Raw genomic sequence first — 23,317 nt, forward strand, 5'->3', positions numbered from 1 at the left:
CCCGACATGCTGCTGCTTTTGCCGCTGTCACTAGAGCCCTGCAACTCCACAGTTATCTGCTTTATGTCCGTGGATATACATTTTGTATCCGCACAGGGATCTACTTATGTCAACTGATACTGGCTTTCAGAAGCCATCCACACTGACAGTACAATTGACACAAGTGCTTCTAGTGAATACATGCACCACTGACACCAGGGGCTGAGTATGCTGACACAAGTGAGGTCAACATAATTTTGTAGTGTAGACATGGCCTCAGTCACATGCATTAAGCATAAGACCATTCCTCTCCTTTTTTGTACTTGCAGCATTTCCCCCCCTACCTTTCCCTCTCTCATTCCCACTTCAGCGTTGTTTCATTCTTTGCTCAGGAGCATCTCTCTCTCTCCCCCTCAGCATTTTCTCTGTAACCCCTTTAGTTCTGTCTCCCAGATACCAAGGCTCCCTGCCAGGAGAGAAGGTATTACTATTCAGAGCTATGAAGCAGTAGTGCTTGCCTCCTATTTCTCCCTCTGTGCTTCACTGTGAGTCACATCAGAATGAGGAAACAATGAAAAGGGGAGACAGTATGGGAGTATTGGCTGCCAGGCCTAGAAGCCTTGAGAATAGCTGGGAATCTTGCTTACTGCCTGCGGCCAGGCTTAGGAGCACTACTTCAGCTGGCATGAGTGAGAGAATGAATGGCAGTAGGGGCTAGTCGTTTGTTCTGTCTCCTGACAGGGTATTAAAGTTTTCATAGGACATGAGCTTACCCTTACCCACCTAACATGAGTTTACCCTTACCCATTTCCAGCAACAAATTGTCTTCCAGTGTACTTTCCCCTTTTCTTCCCTAAGGTCAGTATCCCTTCAGATGGAACATTTCAATTTCCTTCTGCTTACCTCGTTATTTCAGAGACTCCTTCTGAATTGGTGTGTTGTTATCACCTTGTGCTAGTATCTCAAAAGGCATAGGTCCTCCTGGGTGCTGTTTGAACAAACATTACTTCTCCCAGTCATGTCTATTAGCACATTAATTATTTACAGAATCCCAGGTGGTCTGTCTGGTTCCTGGCTGTTTTCTTTTCTTAAATGGTGAGTAAGCCCATCTCCCTTAAGCCCAAGCTTATCTTCACTATAGTGTCTTATTCCAAGAATAATTCTTATTGGACAATCAAAGCTTGGCTCACCAGAGGGATGGGAAGTAGTGGATCAGGAACAGAATGAAGGAAACATGAGAAGAAAGAGTAAATTGGACAACAAACGGGTGCTTGGGAAAGGTAGAAGTCAATGTAAGAGAGTCAGCTGCTCCTGATTCAGGGATTGAAAGTCTGACTGAAGATAGAGCCTAGCAGAGAAGGAACAGGTGGGGCTGGTCTAAAGCCAGGAAGTTGGCATTAAGAAGGGGGTTGAGGGGAAGTAGTCTGCAGTCACTCCCTGGGAAAAGAAAGATGTGTTTGGGGCTATAGAGTGAAGCAGCCTGCAGTTACTCTATGGGTAAAGGGAGTTTGGGGTGCTAAACCCAGAGAGGGGGGAGTTAGAAGATGTATGAAGGAGTCTAGGGAAAGAGCAACAGGGTCTGGGAGAAAGTAGACCCCATTTGCTAGACCTAGGCTCTCTGGACTGGAACCTGGAATAGTGGGTGGGCCTGGGTTCCCCTACACGCTACTGAGGGAAGTAGTGCAGACCAGACAGTGGGACAATCATCTGATAGAAGTTTGATACTCTGGAAGGGGTGCACTATAGTGACCTGACTGGAGGGCCAATCCACAAAGAGCCAGCATCTGAGCTGCAGAGAGAGAGAAGCAGCAGGGCATGCAAATGAGTGGCAGAAAGGGGTGGTGGACCTGCAAGGGGTTAATCCCCAAAGCAGCCAGGTGAAGGTGCTCCAGACGTGAATGGAACCTGTTACAAGGAGTAAATACAGAATGGGAAGATGGGGAATCATCAGCATGTGCAATCTTTCAGTGGAATAAGAAGTCATGAGAGAAGGGGATGACAAAATCAGAATCCTTGTTCAGGATTCTGTCTCACCTTTCAGTTTTTTAACCTCTTACCAAATCTTCCTCTGTTTGCCTTGATGACCCAAGCCATAATCAATCACCACTTAGCCTTGAACAAATGTCCTGAACACCAGCCTCATAAAATTAAGTACAATATAAATGTATAGAGCTACCACAAAAGGTATGTAATTTAGTGTAAGGGCCTGACCCAAAGACTTCTATTAGCTTCAATGAGCTGTGGATCAAATCCTTAAATTCAATTTGTATTTGTGAATAATGGAGTAGTGAGTGATCCAAACCAGAATCCTGAACCTGAATCCTTCTGAATTTTGATGAAGTTTGGATTCTAAGTTGCTTTTTGTGGCTTTAGACCATCTCTGTGCTATATACTAACAACATGACTGCTTCTGGATAGGCTGTGTGTTCCAGTGTATCAGCCACTGGCCCTAGGACTCACGAGAACTTGGTGTTATTATCTGTCCCGTTGACCTACTGGGAAAATCACAGCACTTCTCTGTGCCTCTGATTCCCCTCCCACTCTTTGACTCATTGATTTGACCAGTGGTTCTCAAACTTCATTTCACCACAAGCCCCGTCTGACAACAAAAATTACTACACAACCCCAGGAAGGGGTGACCAAAGCTTGAGCCCATCTGAGCCCTGCCAGCTTGGGCAGGGATTCAGGGGGCAAAGCCCAAGCCCCATCACCCTAGGGCATGGGAGCCAAAGTCCAAGGGCTTCAGCCCCAGGTGGGGGGCCTGCAACCTGAGCCGTGTCACCCAGAGATGAAGCCTCTGGCTTTGACTTCAGCCCCAGGTGGTGGGGCTTGGGCTTTGACCCCAGGTGGTGGGGTTTGGGCTTCACCTTCAGCCCCAAGCCCCAGCAAGTCTAACGCCAGCCCTGGTGACCCCATTAAAAAGGGATCATGACCCACTTTGGGGTCCTGACCCGACCCACAGTTTGAGAACCCCTGATTTAGACTGTAGGTTCTTCAGGGCATGGATAGGCTCTAAATAGGTGTTTGTACAATGCCATGGAAGCACAGCTGGATCAGCAGCCATGCTGCCATTGTCTCATGGCCTAGTGCGGTGCTCCTCTACTCCATGCAGGAGCCAAGAGTGAAGATAGGAATTAATGCTGCAGAATTAATTCCACTGATTTTACCCATGGATTGTTTCTTTTTTTGGCCATATTATGGAACAATGCTACAAGCCCTGGAAGAATGTTACCTCGTCATTGGACCCTCAATTTTTCGTCAGATAAATATGTTTATCTCAATATTATCTAAACTATACTATAGAGAATATCTAAAATACTGGAGATAAAGTTATTCAACTACTTACCACAGTATTTAAGGCAAATGGTAAGTCACTAATGAAGATGGGCCTTAACTCACCCTTGTTTCTTCTGTCAAGTTCAGTAACAATACAGATGAGGGAAACTACAAATCTGTTCTCCTTAGCTATTTTTCTTTGCCTTTGTGTGCTCGCTTAAGTGTAACTAAATGATTTAGATAATAAAATAAGAATGTTGTGGGCATGTTAACAAATTAAGTCCTCCACTTTCCTTCAGCTTCTTTCCTATATCACAGGAGTTATATGCAGTATGTACCATAACCAAATTCCAAAATACACTTATATCTAGTGCAATCCTTATTTATTTTGGATTATTTCAATCACTCATATGATGTAGAGAGTTGCTAGCATGGTATAACATCTAGTGGGCATTCAGTGATTGACTAGTTCTGTTTAGTGCAAATCTGGTTTGTTGCCCCAGGACTAAGGACTGTTTATGCAGCAAATCCAAACTAAAGTATAGCAAATAGAATCTCATGGTTGGAAGGGACCTCAGGAGGTCATCTAGTCCAACCCCCTGCTCAAAGCAGGATCAATCCCCAATTTTTGCACCAGATCCCTAAATGGCCCTCTCAAGGATTGAACTCACAACCCTGGGTTTAGCAGGCCAATGCTCAAACCACTGAGCTATCCCTGATGTATTATGTTGGTGGGATTTCTGAACATCAGGATGTTTTCCATCACTTGCATCCTTTTATACAGTGAATAGAAAACTAGTTTATATAGGGCTCTATGGGTGGACTCAGTGCACAATCAGAGTTTCCCTCCATACACAGATTTCTCCTTTTCAATATTACAAAGGCCAGCTTCTTCTGCACCATCATCTTGTCCCATTAGTTGGGATCAGCAGCTCTTGTTCTTCATCTCCAAGCATTCTTGTCAAGTGCATCTTCTAAGCTGACACCAACCTTCTTCACGGACTCCTTCTGCATTTCAAACCACATTTCCCCCCCCCCCCCCCCCGGATCTTCCTCGTAGTCTTTGTCTCATGTCTACTAAATCTTGTACCTCTGACATGCATCTCATCTCACATGACCCCACAATCTGAGTCGTTACTCTCTCAGCTTTCCTGTGATGAGGGCTGCATCTTGGCAGGCAGTCTCTTAGCACACCTATTAAATCAGGCTCCACACATGACTCAGGATGGGGAGCACTTATCTTCCAACTGGTTTGTGGATCACTTTGGTGTCCAGATACCTAGAGTGAGGCAGCAGTGTATGCCCAGTGGCAGAACAAACTTAGGTACTGAGGTAACTCTCACCCTAAAAACTTACGTGCTAAGTGAATTTAGGCACCTACAGGTTGTGGATGTGCAGGAGTTTTGTGGATGGCGGTGGAGCCAAAACTGGGACTTAGGTGCTCAACCTGAGACTTAAGCACCTAAGTCTGGGGGTTAGGTGCCTGAGTCCCTTGAAAACCCTATGCTGCACTTAGGTCAGATTTTCATGCTTTTCTTTGTAGTCATGAGCACTAGAGACTTTAAAATGAAAGCCTCGATTCCCACATCACTCAAATTCAGGAGCAGGGGAATGGAGTTAAACACTAAATATTGACAGGTTTCAGAGTAACAGCCGTGTTAGTCTGTATTCACAAAAAGAAAAGGAGTACTTGTGGCACCTTAGAGACTAACCAATTTATTTGAGCATAAGCTTTCGTGAGCTACAGCTCACTTCATCGGAGGGTACCAAGGTCTGTCTTTTGGAGGTGACCTGCTAAGAATGGCAGAAACAAGGAAGGGCAATGATGATAGAAGGCCACAGAACGAAAAGCTGACCTGATTTATCATTGGGAAAGTGGGGATGAGTGTCAATTTGGAGATAAAATAGAAGAAAGGAAAGGGATTCTGTTATGATTCACAGTCATATAACAAGTTCATACAAGTTAGATTTCCTCAAATCAAATCATGTGGAAAATGAACTAAACATTATTCTTGTTACAGCAGCCATTTTAATTTTTAAGAAGTGCATAAAATACAGACTCTTGTAAGTTCCAGTTCTGTCCCTTCCAAGTAGTTCACACTACAGCACATTGTGAGGAAATAAAAAAAAACAATCTTTACTGGATGAAAATCTATATTCCCTGGAAAGAAAAATGACCTTATTAACTGACAGCCAGTGGTTCTGCAAGAACCTATACCTTTTAATCTTCTGGTGGCACTCAATAGATTCTTACTTACTGCACAAACTTGGGAACTTCAGTAGCTTCCAACAATAATAGATAACAAGGTGCTATAGAAAGGGGTATTATCTATCATACAAATATTCCCAAATACTAATGAAATAAATACACTACTTTTCAGAGAGGGAGGTAAGCATTATGGGCTCGAGTCAAAGCCCAATGAAGTTAATGGAAAGACTCCCATTGACTTCAGGGGGCATTTGATCAGGTCTTATCGTATCTGTGAAGCAGGTAAGTAGTAGTATCTTCATTTTACAACTGAGTAGGTTAGGATTTAAAAAAAGCTTATAGGTTTTCCCATATCATAACTAGACATCTGTGGCAAAGCTGGGACTAGAACCCACACCTTGTAATTATTATTGTAATGTCCAGTCATACGCTTCACCTACTAGAACATATTTCCTTTCATAAACAGCCATAGCTAGTCATAGTTATCCTACAGTTTTGTGATACAATAACAAGAACAGTCTTAAACTCTTGTCCCAAAACTCAAGTTAAACCTGAATATGAGTTTTTGTTAAAAAAAAAAATCAGGTAAATTACTTACCTTGACACCATCATTTTTCATTTTTGCATCTTTCTTGATTTGTCTGAAAGTGGAAGCTCCTGCACTGAAATAGAACAAGAAGAGGCAAATCTTGTGATATTCACAGCCGAAAGGAAGAGGAGAGAACTGGAAAGGTGAGGTTTTCAGCCCCACATAGTGGACCCAAGATTGTGAGACTAAGCTTTGAATCAGTGTCCAAAACTTCTAGGTGTTTATCCAAACTCAACCTGAGCTCTCAGTTTGTTAAGGTTCACCCATCATAAATTGGTTACAAAGCCGTAGCACTTAGCCCCACCAAGCAGCACCCAAGAACTGCAAAATAAGATTGCTTTGAAACACAGGCTGTCTCAGAACGTTTCATTGAATTGTATAGACCAAAATATCATGATACCTGCATTCACATGAGCAAAGTTACTAGGGCAATGTTAAACTCCCTGAACTCTGAACCTATGCAGTCAGAAAGGGTTCAGGTGTGTGGTGATTGGTGCACCTCTACCCAGATACTGTTTTCTCAGTCGAAACAATAGGTGCATTTCTGCACCAGTGGCTGACTGTCATGGCTACCTCTGCTATCACCAATTTCTTCTAAATGCGTCCCACATTCAAGTGAGCCACTGTTCTTTTTTGGCAGAAGGAAAATCCTAAAAATGCATGATATGCACATAATTTGTTTTGCAGCTATACCCTGGCTATGCCCGCTCTCTATCCACTAAAATGTCCACTTCCCTGTTAGTCACCAGGATTCATTTCAGAGAGGTGCACTCACATACCTTGAACAGTGTGCTCAACACCTCTCAGAGGGGAGTCAGCATCTTGTGTGAATGAGCATGCACAAAATGGAAGCCTCTTTCCCTAGAGGATGAATTGTTTGCCTCTCTGTGTTTCTCTTAGCAGAACTCAGCAGCCTGCAGGACTGAGGACTAAGTCCATGCCTATTCAGGAAAGGAGTTAAGCAAATGCTTAAGTGTTTTCCTCAGTAAGAGCATTTTCCTGAATCAGGGCCTGTATCTTTAGTTACTGCACAGTCAACTGTTTAAAACGCCTTGAGATACATAGCAGTCTTAGCATGCAAGGCATGTGTGGAAATCAGTAGTATTATTTTCCATGTCAGAAAGGGTAGCTGGTCTGCGAGGCGCGCTGTCTACTAGTTTTTTGTTACATGCTCTTTTCACAGAATGAAGACAGCAGGTCAGATTTGGTATCTGGATCAGGAATATGAAGCTGCCTCCACCAGAAGAAAAAAGATTCAAGAGACTGTAGTCAGAGAGGATTATTGTCTGCCTCTCTTTACAAGAGACACATGATGAAAAGAAAAAAAGACATTTTCACATAGCTAGTCCCTATGATAGCCTATTCCTTTGAACACATCACACTGTTTCAGTCATATGGATTAGCCACTGGCTCTTGACCTCAGACACAAACACACATATGGTTGTCCCTGAGATAGATTGGGGAGATGAGTCACAATGTTCAGGAAGAATTTCAAAACAAGTGGACTCCTTTGCTCTTGCAGCTGTCTGTTGAAACTAACACTTCATGTTTTTATTTTATTATGGTGCTATTAATTTGTGCTCATTATGCTCCCATGTTAAGTTTCTGTTTGTTTTTTGAATCAGCTAATTAATACAGCCGGTTGGTTTTGTAGAGGAGGGGATATGCAAATAAAACTGTTTGGGAATAAATATGCCAGACGCATTCTAGATTTAAAATGGGGACACTATGGCTAAGACACTCTCAGTTGTGTTGCACTGATTTTACTTACTGCTCTCCAAATGCGTTGGTGGTTTACAGACCATGGATGATTTTATTTAGCATTGTGAATATGCTGGTCTGATGGAATGGAATGGTTTTCAGTAAATGCACAAGAGATGCTCTGTGCTCCGACTGGATTTACAGTGCTCTTGCCTGTAACACTGTGCCACATGTGCCACTTGATAATTGAAGTAATAAAGTATAAGCATACAAGTTTGTACAGAGCTGTTTTAGGGAGGTAGACTTTGTTATTACTCAGCTTTAACATAGCTCTTAAGAAAACATATTTATGGGCCAGATTCTCAGCTGCTGTAAATAACCACAGCTCAAAATCGTCCCTGTGTTCTTAACACTCTCTACCTAGTCCTTATAACGATCTTGCTCCTGTTTTAAATTTAGCTCTTATATTTAGAGTTTTTTCAATCTTTGACTGCAAGCACAAGAAATTTAATGATTTCCTTAGTAATGTGGTGCTTCTTCAATCCACTGGTAACAAAGCAAGGGTTAAACTTTCATTTGCCTTTATCTAAAGAAATTCCCTAACAGCCCTGTCCAACTCCTATTAAACTTGATAAGATTCTCATTGATTTCATCTGTGAGCTGGATCAGATCCTAGCAGAACTAGTTACTTAATTACTACATAAATTTGAGGACCTTATATAGTTCCACTGTAGCTACAGTTATCTACTTCCAAGAATTATACACCCTCTGCAAGAAAGTTATGGTCCTGATTCTCCTCTCCTTTGCAATGGTTTTATACCAGTGTAACTCTGCTGTTGTTACTCTGGATTTAAACCAGTGTGAGAGGAGAATCAGCCTCTAATTCTTAAGGTGGCAGTATTTACTTTTTCTATCGTTTGGGTAAAATTAATAACCATAACCACCATTGATTGGCAATCTCAGTGGCAGCAAAGGTTTAAATGGGTCTGGAGAGTGAGCTACTGTCTTACTGTCAGAAGCATGGCATAGAGATACAAGAAAGCCTGTACTGCTGTTTCCTATGCTGTACATTACCTGTGCACCGGTATTGAGGTGTCTATTCAGTATGCTTCACAAGCTGAAAATACATTAGACACATGAGAGAAAAAATACGAATCACAGGATTTAGGCACAAAGACCCAGATCATAGATGAACGTAGGTGTTACAATGCTCAGTGTTACAATGACTAACTTTTTAGGCACCTAGAAAAATCACAGGAACAATGACAGCTCCTATAAAATGAATGGGAGAGAGAGGCACCTTAAAATGTGAATCACAAAAGCCAGCAAGTGAGGTGGAGAGCAGCCCACACTAGCCAATGGGAGATGTTGACAAGAGGGGTGTGTGCTAAATCTTGGCCCTTTCATGGAGTCCAGGCTGCAGGGAGGAGCCTATTTCTGCTAGTGATCCACAAGCTGAGGGAAGATAGGTGCTCCTCATCTAGGGTGACCAGATAGCAAGTATGAAAAATCAGGACAGAGTGTGGGGGGTAATAGGCACCTATGTAAGAAAAGTCCCCAAATATCAGGACAGTCCCTATAAAATTGGGACATCTGGTCACCCTATCCTCATCATCAGGGCCGAATCCTGTAGGTGTGCTCAGAGACCATCAGATGCTACTTTATAACTTTTAGCTCACTGGCAGGAGTACATATCCAGGCTGTGGGAGATCCCTGGTTCGAGTCCACCCTCTGCCTAATGAGAAGGGATTTGAACAGGGAGCTGCCATCTCTCAGGTGATTGCCTTCACCATAGTCATTCATGCTGTCTCTGGCCCTATTATTATTTAATTAATTTAAAGTAGAACAAATCCAATTGGTGAAATTGAGAAATATCCATAGCAGATCATAGAATCATAGAATATCAAGGTTGGAAGGGACCTCAGGAGGTCATCTAGTCCAACCCCTGCTCAAAGCAGGACCAATCCCCCAATTTTTGTTCCAGATCCCTAAATGGCCCCCTTAAGGATTGAACTCACAACCCTGAGTTTAGCAGGCCAATGCTCAAACCACTGATCCTCCTTCAAATCTCTTGTCTGGCAGAGATGGAACTTGAAGTGGGGGCCTCCCAGCTCCTGAGTGAGTACCATAACCGCTGCACTAAAGATTAGGGGAGGATTCCCCCACAACATCAGTTTTGTAAATCTAGGTGGCCTCTGAGCATGCCCGTTGGATCAGGCCCTGCATGTGAGTTAGATGGAGGAGCACCCATCTCCCCTGGCTTGTGGACCGTGCTGGAGCGTAGACACAAGATAGGTGTCAGCGCACAGGCCTGGGGCAGAAACATGAATGCCTAGGGAATTTTTACTGCAAAACCTTAGAACGAAGTATGTTTATGAACCTACAGGGTTACGTGGCAGATGAGCAAGAGTGTTGTGGATCACAGTGGTGCCTAAAAAGAGATGTAGGCACCTAAATCTAGGAGTTAGATGGATAAATATCTTTGTGGATCTGGGCCAAAGATCCCAGTACAGCAAGGCACCTAAGCACAAGCCTAGCTTTAAGCACATGAGTAGTACCTTTAAAGCTGATGGGAATACTTATATGCTCCCAGTTAAGCATGTGCTTATGTATCTGGCTGATCAAATCAGGGCCTCAGCTAGCCAATAATGAATGCCCTTGGACAACACACACAAGAGAGTCAATGCAATGAATTCTCTACAACTGTTTTCCAAAATCACTGTCCAAAGAGGTTTTGTTTAGAAGAATTATTATAACTCCCAATAGTGAGATACTGATTCAAGTAATTCATTGAAATACTTGATTCTTGTTTTACTAGTTCATTTCTACAGCAGTTGTGTATTCACTTTAATTTTCTCATTTGGATTAGAGCTGTTTAATTTACTAAAAGGGTCAACACATTTATGAGATGTTGTTGACTAATGACTAATTTGATGCTAATATTATTTGTAAAGCACCTCTTCCCACACTCCCTCAAGGCACTCCAGGCAGGCTCTGTACAGAAAATCAAATATAAGGAATAAATACATCAGCACCAATGCATGCCATAGAACCCAAACCAAGAATTAAAAAGAGGAAAAAGAGTAACATCATTAAAAATTCAGTGGCATAGCCTATGTGTTGCCTGTAAGGAGACACTTAAAAACTGCACTTCCATTTCTGCATCGTATGAGATTACTGTCTCCTTGACTACAGTATACTTGCTCCTATTTTTAAAAGACTTAAAGCATCTTCCACCATATAACTATTGCTAAAACATTAGTTATCTGGTGTGCAGAACTGCCCAGGGTCAGGTCAGTTGTTGCTTTAGCATCACAGGTGAAATGAACTCACAAAATGGTTTGCAGAATGTGCTGAACATTTCTAAAAATAGAATTCACTGTGGCAACAGGAACTTCAGCTGACTCAGCAGACTGTGGAAGTTATTCCAGGAGGCAGGTGTATATCTGAACTCCTCACTTGTTCACTCTGCCGTTAGAAATTCTCATTACTTATCTTTGTAGATACAAAAACGGAGAAACACTTTTGCCTTGTTAATCACTTTTTAAAATATTAGTCTAAGAGATTTTTATGATGCCTTGAAAAATATTTCACTGGCTTGAGGACTGGAGTAACTGTTTGCATTCCCCTGCCCTCTGATAAGTTTTCCCAAGGCACTGAAGATGTAGCTTCTTTGGATGTCTCCTGCTGGCTGATCTTCCTACTTACCTAATACACCATTTTAATTAAATGGATCCGTGTAGATCAGAAATTCAGTTTATCAAGAGTGTCTGAAATCTCTGCTAAGCCTCTTAAATATTTTAAAGGGCTGAATTGAATTTAGCATTTCTGAAAGGTACGAGGAAAGAAAGAGACTAAGAGGTTGTCTATACTGAGCCTTAGCACGCAGCAAATGAGGGTGTAAATCTATAGCACGTTAGTTTGCCGTGCACTAAGTTGTCATGTGGCCCATGCTGCCATGCAATACAAGTTCTGTAGTGCACTTTGATGCATAGGCACGGACTTTCTCTCTATACGGGGGGGGCTGCTTGACCCCCGCCTCAACCCCGCCTTAACTCTACCCCTTCCTCCAAGCCCCCACACCTACCCCACCTCTCCCCTGGCCTCTCTCCCACTCCACTCCTTTCCCCAAGGTCCCACCCTGCCCCGCCTCCCACTGATGGGCAGGAGGCGCTGGGGGGAGGGGAGGAGCTTGGCTGCCAGTGGGTGCTAAGCACCCACTAATTTTTTCCCATGGGTTCTCTGGCCCTGGGGGAGCACCCACGGAGTCAGCGCCTATGGCCCCAATTCAGCAATCTGTGTAACTAGCTGCAGAAGTGCTGACCCTTAAACATAGACGAGGGTGAGTGCATGTACCAGAGGAACTAATCCAGGGATTAAGCTTGATTTAGTTCAGTCAAGACAATCCTGGCTCACCCGTGTCCACCTGTAGGGTTAGCATCAATGCAGCTCTGTCAATTAATGTGTTGGTGCTATTTGGAGGTGAAGTTTTGGTAAAATTACGTAGTGTAGACACAGCCCCCTGAAGCCAGGGGTTGATGTGGGACATTGAGTAAGTTTGTCTATAAAGCCAGCCAGTCAGTTTGATTCAGTGCATTATAAAATGAATCCAGAAGGAGGGTGATCTGGGTTCTCTGGTGTAATGTGCTTTTGTAGAGCAATATTAAAAGTGAAGCCAATCACAATTAGCAAGGAGCCTCTTTTATGAGTTTTTTCTCACACAGCAAATTGAAATGCTCTAATAAGGAATCATCATATTTCTCATGTTGACCATGGTAGTTTTGTTTCCTTGTATGAAAATGTTGCCTCTCCAATCTCTGTTGACAAGCATAGATGCCTGTGAGTACTTCACCGGCCTCCACTCTGGCTTCATCCTTTATCGTAAGAAGTTCTTGTCCAAAGGTAATTCTGACAGCCCTGCTCTCTCTCTTTCTCTCTCTGGACCCAGAGGGCCCTGAATGCAGCAGACCTAGTGCAGATGTACTCTTGTTTGAGACAGCAGAACAGATACTACATGAGCAGTTGTAGTGCAAGTTTGCCCATCGTGCCCTACTGTCCTAAATTACATGGTAGGTCTTATCTCATCACATCTCCAAGGCCTCTCCAATGAGACCTCTCTTGATGCCCCATTCACTTCCTTCTCCGATTGCTGTCTCTGTGCCCTTTTCTGTGCTACCCCAGGCAAGAAGTGACCTCCCAAACCTTGTTTCCCAAGCCACCATCCTCTCCTAATTTCAATTTTCCTAAAACCTAACTTCTCTTTATCATGCCCACAGGTTGTGCATTTCCAAAATGTGACTATTTCAGGCTGGAAGTGCATGCCTGAGGCACCTCGCTCTGTTGTGAAAAGGGACCGTGGGTTCTGCTGACTCACTGAGGCAGAGGGCTCATTATCCCAACTGTATATAGAGGAAATGGGAGTCTTTCTCTAGAGAGAGAGGATCTAGGGTATGAGCTGCATGGACCTGGGGTAGGATCCTAGAAGGTCAGGTTTGGGGAGAAGATTTGAACTAAAGTTTGAATTCTTATTATTACAGTCTTGGTTAATAAAGCCAGACCCTTGAAAGCTGTAAGTTTTTACTGTACATAGCATGTAGACTTTATTTTAGAGGAGTCTGGGAAAGATGCCTCCTCAAAGTAATTTATTCTCTCTTCTGGTCTTCCTAATGACTCTTGTCATCTATGCCTTTCTGTTAGATTACATGCTATTTGAAGCAGTGACAGTCTTTTATCTTCTGCCTTGGACAGTTTCAAGCCAGTTTTTCAGAACCAAACTAACAAAATAATAATATAGGATAATTTTTTCAAAAGCACCCAAGTCCCATTTTCAGAAGTGACTTGGGCACTTATGAGCGTACAGGTCATAACTTTGAATGAGAATTAGGCTCCAAAGAGCATAAGCCACTTTTGAAAATGGGACTTAGGGTCAAAAGTCACTTTGGGTAAAATTTTCAAAAGTTCCTAAAGTGGCTCATGCCAGTTCAGGAGGAGTTGTCTCTGGAGCTGAGAGAGTAGCTCAGTCTCTAGTCCTATTCAGATTTTGGCCTCTCTACTGAAAGGGTCAACAATGGTGATAATATCGATGGTGCCTTTTTTGATGTAGACACTTGCTCCTTGGAACCTGGACTGATCACATCATCCATTTGTTTCAAATAATTCACCCACTGTCCATTGGAGAGTAATAATTTTCATTCACCTTGGACCTAAATCAAGTGAAGGGCACTACACCCTTTGTCAATCCACTAAACTATCCATCAGTCATCTGAATAGCTGATGCAGAGTTTGGCTTAAAGTCAACCTGGTATCTTCTAACTTTCATGTTTATAACAACTGTTCTGGAAGACCAGAAGCAGACCACTCCAAGTGGAGCACATAGTATGGTTCATGCATATTTTGTACCATTTCAGCAGCTCCTAAACAATCTGATAAACTGTGTGTCACTGATTTGTTTCCAGGGGTTACCATTATGCAGAACGGAATTGTTGGACTCAATTATTCTCTGATTAAGCACACGATGCTGAGCAAAAAGATGACATTCTCATGCCACCTACAATGAAGAGTGCACAGCCATTCTATGCATATTTGCACTTATTTAAAACTGATACATAATCATTTTCTTATTTGTTCTTTAACCTGACAATCTGAAAATCATTTCTGTCATAAGAGTGAACTAAAATAGCTTAAGAGAAAAAACATGGGAAAATGTTTTATTGTTTTCACCCGCAAATTGATTTGGACATGTAACCTCTATGGTGAAAAAGTGTTACATTAATATTTTTTTAAGAAACTGAATAAAATCCCTATCACATGCAAATAATTGACAGACATCTCATCAACTATGGTTTCCTTTAAACACATACTGTGCCATTCAGCATTATTTCAATTAGAAGTCTCCTCCGATGGACATCCATAAAATAAACCTATCCACAACAAGGAAGTCTTAAGAGAATTTTTGTAATGAAAATAACAATCACAACCAAAATGACCACTACACTTGTAGCTAGTCAGGTTAGGTGGAATCTTTCTGAATCTCATGCTGGGTAACACATGGAAGGATTCCATGCTTGTAAAACTAAACTAGCTCTTTATTAAGAGAACTATTTACAGAGATGATGCAACTGTAGCTAGCATTCTAGCCATGTCCACACAGACTGACTTCCTGGTGCTTCCTCCAAACTCTTCTCTCTTGCAACCTGTGCTCTTCTCTCCAAGTTCCATGTAATTGCTACAATACCAAGGTCAACAACTAGTAAATATGCCCAAAAGCCAATCTGACCCTTTCAATAATGCCAGGAAAGAACAATAGTTTCTCTTCTTAGGATTTGCACCCTAATACCACATACTATGTTTTCTGAGTAACCTTATCTATGTCGTTATAGGATCTGAGCACTTCAAATAATTAAAAATAGAACTAACAACCCCCTCTCACACACTTTTTTCCTTCCCATTCTGTAAGATAAATAGTTGGATTTCTGTGTACTGTATAAAACTTACTGAGAGAAAGCTAAGCTGAAGAAATAATTTTTGCATTTAGTTCCAAACACAGTGAAATCTATAGTCATTTTTGTCTCTCCTGGACAATGGCACTCATTGGCAGACAGAAGTTCTGTCTCGGGCATTCGTGAACCTGTACACAGTAGAACATACCTGTCATGGGAGGCTATGGCCATGGAGAGAGAGGTGGCCTTCCAGATAAGTTTGGGTCAATATTATAGAGGGCTTTGAATACCAGGACAGAGACCCTGTACTGCACTCTAAATTCAGTGGAGAATCAGTGTAGAGTGGAGTACTGAGCTGATGTGTTAAACTGACAGACTGCTGTGCTTTGTGTCAATTGGAGCTCTTCCAGAGTGTGTTACACACCATTTGCTTAGACAACAGTGAGTGACATACCACACAGAAGATGGGCAGTCCATCTCAAATGTCTTTTAAAACTAAATAGGTCTAAGAAACTGAAAATAGAAAACTATGCAAAAGTCTGTTGGAAATAGGTTATATTTGTGGGGTTTATATTATTAGTCTTTCTCCCAAATCACTCCCATGGAGTGGATCTCCCTTACACATAAGTGAACTCGTAATATAGTGGCTTCAAACTGGGCACGGGGGGGGGGGAGGGGGATCGCCGGCAGAGGAGAGAGGAACACCAAGGAGCTGTTTGTGGCTTGATGATCCTGAAGCCTATTTGGGGACATTTTTGCCCTGCTGCAATGTTGAGCTTCCTCAGGGTTACTGTAAGCTACATCTGGTTGGTTATGGCCCCAGAGGACTGCTCTGCCAACTGAATATCACTAAAGTGCACTAAACTCCAGCTGTGATTCCTCTATCCAGTGAATGGGGGAGGATGGTGCGAAGGAACACAATTGCAAGAAGTTTTATGTCAGCCCTCCAACAGCCAGAGATTCCCCCACACCAACCATCAGCCTTGTTTGCAATAGGAGAACAGACAAAGGGACCAAAGCAGAGCTCAGGAGTGAGCCCATTATGCGGTAAGGCCCCATCTTGGGCCCCATTTCTCAGGCTTGGAGCAGTGTGGGGAAGTCCTAAAGGTTTGTCTGACATCTTTGCAGCTGTCTGGGGTCAGTGATAGATTGATCTGGTTTTTGCTTGAGCAGCCTGAAAGCTGCTGTAACTTACACTCAGCTGCAATGAGTCCCAAGGGGTCATCACAGCAGCTGAGAATAGCTGGAGCACAAATGCGCTTCTATTACCCTCCCTGTTCCTCAGACATGCCCCTACATCTGCTCCTTTCATTTCACAGCCCTCTTATGCCAGCAGATATTGGCTAACTTGTAGCTGAGGGGGCCATTACCACAGATTAGGGACTCCAGCTAGACAAGAGGGTACACAAAGCAGTATTACAGTAGAGTTATCTCACTGAATCTCTGTGATTTTGAGAATGTGGAGTTTACTTTGAATCATGGCAGGTGGTTACTCAGCTCCAGTTACCATTTCTGTCTCCCTGGCTGGGAGAAGGTGTCTCTGAGAAGGGGCAGTATCAAGCAGTCCCTCTGTCTTGTTAAGGATCTCACCTCTCTGATTTCCTGGGATGGTGGGTTCCATGCATCTGCAGAGGATAAGCTGAGAGCTCTGTCTGAGCAATCCATTTCCCAAGGACATCCTTATCTGACTCTCCCAAACCACAGCATTGCTGCTTCTCAGCCTTTTACTCCTCTCTTGGGGAAGTCCCTGTGTCTGACTGGCTCAAAAAGTGTCATGACCTCAACTGGGCTTCTTTTCATGAGAACGAGCAAAAACAAGAGCTCCGACCGGAAGATGTTGGGGGCAGCTTTTTTCCTGAAGTCACTGTTTGAAGTGGGACTAGTTAGATGAGCCCTCATCTGGCTTTGCAGGGGAATACTAACAAGACAAACCCCGTGGGTATTACACCTCTCTTCCACTAATAATGAGAAACAATCTTTTTGAAAGGATGAATAAAACATTACGCAAGCTGGCATTTTCCAAATCCCACCTCCCCAGCCATTTAGAATCTTGCCCAAAGCTGCAACCTGTTGCTCAGCAACCTCTTGATGTAAACAGTTCGATATTGCAAGTCTGGGGCCAATCCTGCAAAGCCTTCCTTACTTGAGTACTAAGTACACACACGAGTCATCTTGCTGGTTTCAAAGGAACTGCTTGCATAAGTGGTGATTACTCACATAATGCAGAGATTGCAGGGCTGACTCCTAGTGTGGAGACTATTACAACTGCCATTTTATAAGGGCCCGATCCTCCTCTGGTGCAGAGTGCAAGTTCGGTGGACTTTAATGGAGTTGTGCCCATTTACACCAGAGGAGGATCTGGCCCCAAATATCCACTGTGTAAAATTTCATTGGAGCTTACTTGGTAGAGGTGTTATTTGAAATAAGAATCTAAATGCTGGGAAGCTAATAGTAAATGTGTTTACCCCTGTAAAATTCCAACCAGAAATCATAAAGGGAGGGGAGGTATAAAAATATTGGTTAATGTTGGGTTATTAATTTGCATGCATGCTAATTTTCCCATTTGTTTTACATGCACACACTTCCAGCATTCACAGTAATTAAATATGAATATATAACAGCATATGTGGTCTCTGTCTCCTATATAATGTATATGTTGTTGCTTTCTATTTTAAGGGATATACTATTGAACAAAACAGACTTTTTGTGACATGCCAGGAAACTTGACACAGAAGTACACTGCTTCTATATGCGACATTGCTACCAAGTCAAAAAAATAGTATAGTAAAATTAAGCACAAAGAAATATCATCTGGTCTAAATTCTGGGTTTTCTTCTCCTAAGGTAATTCTTTAGGCCTATTGGGGGATAGCATTTTCAAAAGCTTTGCTACTGGTACTAAAAGATAGTTCCATATGGTTATGATATTTCTTAATAATTGCATATAAGGAACAAGAAGGATGGTGGGGATTATTAAGGGTCAGATTGCACCAGGCCTTCGTCCATGTAGGGGAAGGTGCAAGGAGTCTTTCTCCCCTACATACCCCCAGCCTGCTTAAAGGCTAGGGTCAATGACACTCCCTATGCTCATGAACGCAAGGGGCTGTTCCCCCTTTGTATCCCAGTAGGTGATATCCAACCCAAAGGCGAGACAAGGAAAAGGTGGGGCCATGCTACACTTCCTGCATGAGCTGCAGGAGCTGGCCAGACACTGCAAGGAGAGTGGGCTACACCATCCAAAGGCTAATGGAACTTGTGCACTCACCTGTTCTTTTTTGTTTCCTCCCAGATATGTTGGAGAAGGTCTGAGATGTGTAGTTCAGATCCAGATCCAAATGTCTGAAGTTCAGGGGAGTTTTATTTGGAGGTTTGCTTCAGCTCTCTTCCTAATTTTCATATGCCTATACACTTAAGTTCTAGTCAGGACCAGAGGCTACAGTGCCAAAATACCATAAGAAAGGCTGCATGAATTTCTGTCCCAGCCAGAGGCAGGAAGTACCAGCAATCTAGTGAGGGGATCTGTTCCAGTGATATTTTTTAGCATGGTTTTGCAGACCCAAGATAGTAAAAAGCAGCCTCCACACCTTCAGCTACTGAACTGCTCTGCTGAGCCTTTTAAAGGCCATTTCTCAATAAACTCATGCCAAGAAGATCTGACCAATGAGACATACATAACATTTACATCCTGTCAGCATAATGCGTCTCCTGTTTGTTGTCATGCTGTTATTTATTTTAAATTGATTTTTCATCAGACAACAGTTCATTCAGCACTTCCGCAGGAAACCAGTAGTGCCTTATAAGGGATAGCCACAAAGAGATGATAAATCACAGTATATCACAGCATGCATGGCGGGGAAAAGGACAGTTTTTAAATAACTTGCACTTCAATACATGTGCTCCAGTGTCACCTTTAATCCCCTATACACATGTATACAGACATTATGACAAGCAGTGCGAGAGAAATACTAAAATAAAATGTATTATATACATTCCTTTGACTAAATTGCCCCTAAAAGCCCCAAATAGCTCCACAGAGCATTACAAGAATCAACAGGTTAACTTGAAAACTGGTCAATGGGTCCATAAACTCAGCTGAGTCAGGAAAGGAGGAAGTTTTAATGCAGACATAAGGCATGTTGTTCTTGGAGTCTTGGGTCTCTTTGGAGAGACATAAAAGGTATAAGGATGGCAGCCAGTAAGACTGAGCAGAAAAGCTGGGCTTATTTGGATACCAGTTACCTCATACACTGTTTGCTTTTTTGTTTTAATTCTAAAAGTATAACACCCCCCCCCCAAGCCTGCATTTTCACTACAGATGCAGACCCAATGGAGCATGGAATGATGGAATACGTGAGGGTTGATTCAGAAAAGGCTGATATAGCGTCAAAGAAAATAAAAATTATTACTGGGGGGAGGGGAAAGGGGAAATATTGGTAGAACACAACTGGCTCACAGTTGTTTCCAAGGTAAATATAATTATACTGAGCATTAAGAGGCAAATCCTCTCCCCAGCATCCAGTTGAGGTATCCTTCATGGGCACTGCAGAGATAGGAATCCTCGCTCCCTGGTTGCAGAGCATCAGGGGAACTGCTTTGCAAAGTCCATTCCTGTCTAACTGCCTGGAGTAGCCTCCATCACCCTAGAAACACCTCCCTGCAATGGGGAAAGACCAGATGATCCGTGGACTGGTGGGACTTCAGCACCACCCAACCCCTACCTTGCTCCCAAACTAATCTGCACACTATTGTGCAAAGAACAAGCTGAGCATTCTGCCATGCAGTTTGTGCCATTCATCCCTGGTATGTGATCTCCCAAAATTTGACATCACCCCCTCTTCTAGCAGAACAGTCCTGCTGCCATAAGGCCTGTATTGGCAGGGGAACAGTCCTCACAATACTAACCCCTTTACTGTTAACTCCCAAGTTGCTTTTCAATGCACTTTCATGGAGGAAAGGTCCATTGATGGCTGTTAGCCAAGATGGTCAAGGATGCAACACCATGGTCTGGGTGTCCTTAGCCTCTGACTCCAGAAGTGTGGAGTGGATGTCAGGGGATGGATCATTCAATGATTACCTGTTCTGTTCATTCCCTATGAAGCACCTGGCATTAGCCACTGCCAGAAGTCAGGATATGGGGCTAGATGGACCATTGGTCTGACCCAGTATGGCCGTTCTTATTTTCACTTTCACAGAGAAGATCACTGAGGACTGTGTGTGGGTTTGGGTGTAGGCGGGAGAATTATGGAGACAACAAGTAAAAATGCAAAGTAGAAAAAACAGTATCTTATCTGAGGGGTCTGTGTGAAAAATGTTCTCCTTCTGTAAGGGCAAATTGAATATATGCTCTGGATTTAGCTGGCTGGGTAGTAAAAATACTGATTTGTGACTATTCTCATGAAGAAAAGGACAATGTTGCATTTGTTGTTTACACATAAGCCTATAATACTTGTTATTTGTCAGTATTTAAGCATATTCAGACATTCTGAAGTTGTTGCCCAGTTTCACAGATTTTAGCACAGAAGCGTATTAGTCTAGAAATCCATATCTTTAACACCTGGAACATAGGAAAAGCCATTCTATATATGACTAGTAGACCATCTAGTTTAGTAGCCTATGATTGACAATGACAAGCACCAGATACTTCAGAAGAAGATTCAGCAAAAGTTACCTTCTAACCTTGAAGCATGAGGATTTGTACCTTTCAATTGTTTTTAAGAGGCCTCATTTTCACTAAGGCCCCTTTAGACCATTCTGGCAGTGTAACAGTGTCTTCAAGCCAAATGGATGTAAATTCATGTTTATTATTATAACTCTGGATAACTTGTTATCCATATAGAGGTCTACTTCCTTTTTGAATGCGGCTAAGCTCTTGGCCTCAATGATATCTTCTGGCAAAGAGTTTAGGAAGGTTAGAAAGTTTCAGTTAGCCAGTCAGGAGCAGAAATACAGATCACCAGTCAATACCATGAACAGCAAAGGGTAAAAGTGAACATTTAGTGAAGAACCCATGGGCTGAAAATTGTTCATCCAAACTATTTGGTCACTAGATTAAAATAAATACATTCATAGAATTCTGGATCATTTCACGAACAGGTTTTTCACTGAGACCAGGATTAAAGTTGAATTGAGTATTACTTGCATTAAATAAAATGGCCAGAGTTAAAGCTGACTGATTTTATGACTTTCATGAAAGCTTTTACTCTTTTATTTATTTATTTATTTTTACTTTTATTTACCAGTTTCCCACTTCAAACAAAATAGTTCCCTTCGTGCTCCCTGTGCTCTGACTTACGTTTCATTGCGACTACTCCCTTTGTCTTCTCCTTCCATTCTGATTTTCATGCTACTTTCTACACATGGAAGAATCGCCTTCTTAATGTCCAAATGACCTCCCTCACTAACCTCTAAAACCCAATGCTTTTTCATAGCCTTCCAATCTTGATCTCATCACTTAGTAACCATGATCTTATCCTTTCCTATGGCCCTGATTCAAAGTCCATTTAATTCATTGGGAATCTTTACACTCATTTCCTGTGGCTTTGGAGCAGGCTATGACTCTCTATGCTTTCTTGCTTTGGGATGATTATCTTATATACTGTATTTATGTTAGACTATCTTCCCCATATTTGTGATGTGCTGTTCTGTGGCACTCCATAAATAAAGAAATAAATAGTATTCTGTGATATATGAGACATAAAGCCACCCCAGAGATGTAGATCGCTCTAAATGTGGTGTAAAGTCATGCTCAGGGATGATACATTTCCCAGTGCCTAGGCTTTTTAATGCTTATTTTAAAGAACATAATTTGAGATGCATAGCCCATATTGTCTGTCCTGTGTGTTTCTTTCATGTTCATTTTAAAGTTTTGTGGCTATCAGGGAAGTGGGAGAGGGACAGCTGGACTGTTTGTGGAATGAGTTACAGCAAATGAGATGAATGTCTAAAAACTAGAGCAGGCTTTTCAGTAAGCTGTTTGTGCACCAAGTGAGTCACCAGAGAGTCTGACTCTGGCATTCAAGCCTCTTACTTCATGAGCCCACTGCTGCTAGGCATTTAGCAGCATTAACAAGAAATGGTGCCATCAAACTGCGCGGTCACACACAAAAAAAAAAATCACACTAGAGTAACGTTCAATCAATGGTGGTAATTGCCTTCTTTTGACTTGTGAGCATGAAATCTAAGTGAGTGTCAGAGAGAGAAAGAGGAGCATGACTTTAGCCTCACATAAGCACTTGTGACTTGTTTAGCTTCAGAGAAACCCAGGCAGAGGGAGTATGTATGGAATCCTATAAAGCACTTTAAAGTCCTATTTTCCATCTTGAGCATCAGAAACTGGGATAAAAGATTTGTCCTTAGGCATGGATTTTCGGTCAGAAAAAGGAATCGAAGCAGCTTTCACATATCCTCAAAATAGGGCCCCAATTCTCCAGAGACTTACACACCTGCTTAATTTTACTGATTTCAATGGGACTACTCAAATGTGTAAAGTTTAGCTCGTGTAAATTATCCAGGACTGGGAACTAACTTTATAAACAGCAGCTGAATCAATCTTTGTTCAGGCAAAAAGCATGGTTGATTTTCATGAAGTTATAGTATTCACCCTTAAAACTTCAACATTTACCAGCTATTACTGCACCTTTTTTCTGAAATACCATTAGAGTTTCCATGTAATTAGAATAGAAAACAATGGCAATGTCTCATATACCACAGTGCGGTAACCATTTATAGACAATATCTTTAATGGTGACTTCTATAGGAGCCTATCTAGATTTAGCCCAAATGCCTGCACCCCAGTTGGCTGGTTGGCAAAATCAACTAACGTGTTTCCCCAGGGGGAGTCAGCCCTTTATTATCTAAAAATTAAGGGCCTGATCCAAGCCCATTAGAATCAACAGAAAGACTGCCATTGACTTCAGGAGGTTTAGGCATAATCTAAAGTAAACACCAATTCACTGTCAAGATACATAATAAATCTCAAACCTTTGCAATGCAGCTGGGGTTGCTGGAAATCCCAATTTACTTTGTGGAATTTAGGTTGTAATATGTTGATGGGAAAAGAAAGAAAAATCAGGTCAGTGGGGATTTTTCCTTTAAATTCAATGGAAGCAGAATCAAGCCGAATATG

This window comes from Lepidochelys olivacea, assembly GCF_965140295.1.
Source record: "Lepidochelys olivacea isolate rLepOli2 genome assembly, chromosome: 2".
NCBI classification, from domain to species: Eukaryota; Metazoa; Chordata; order Testudines; family Cheloniidae; genus Lepidochelys; species Lepidochelys olivacea.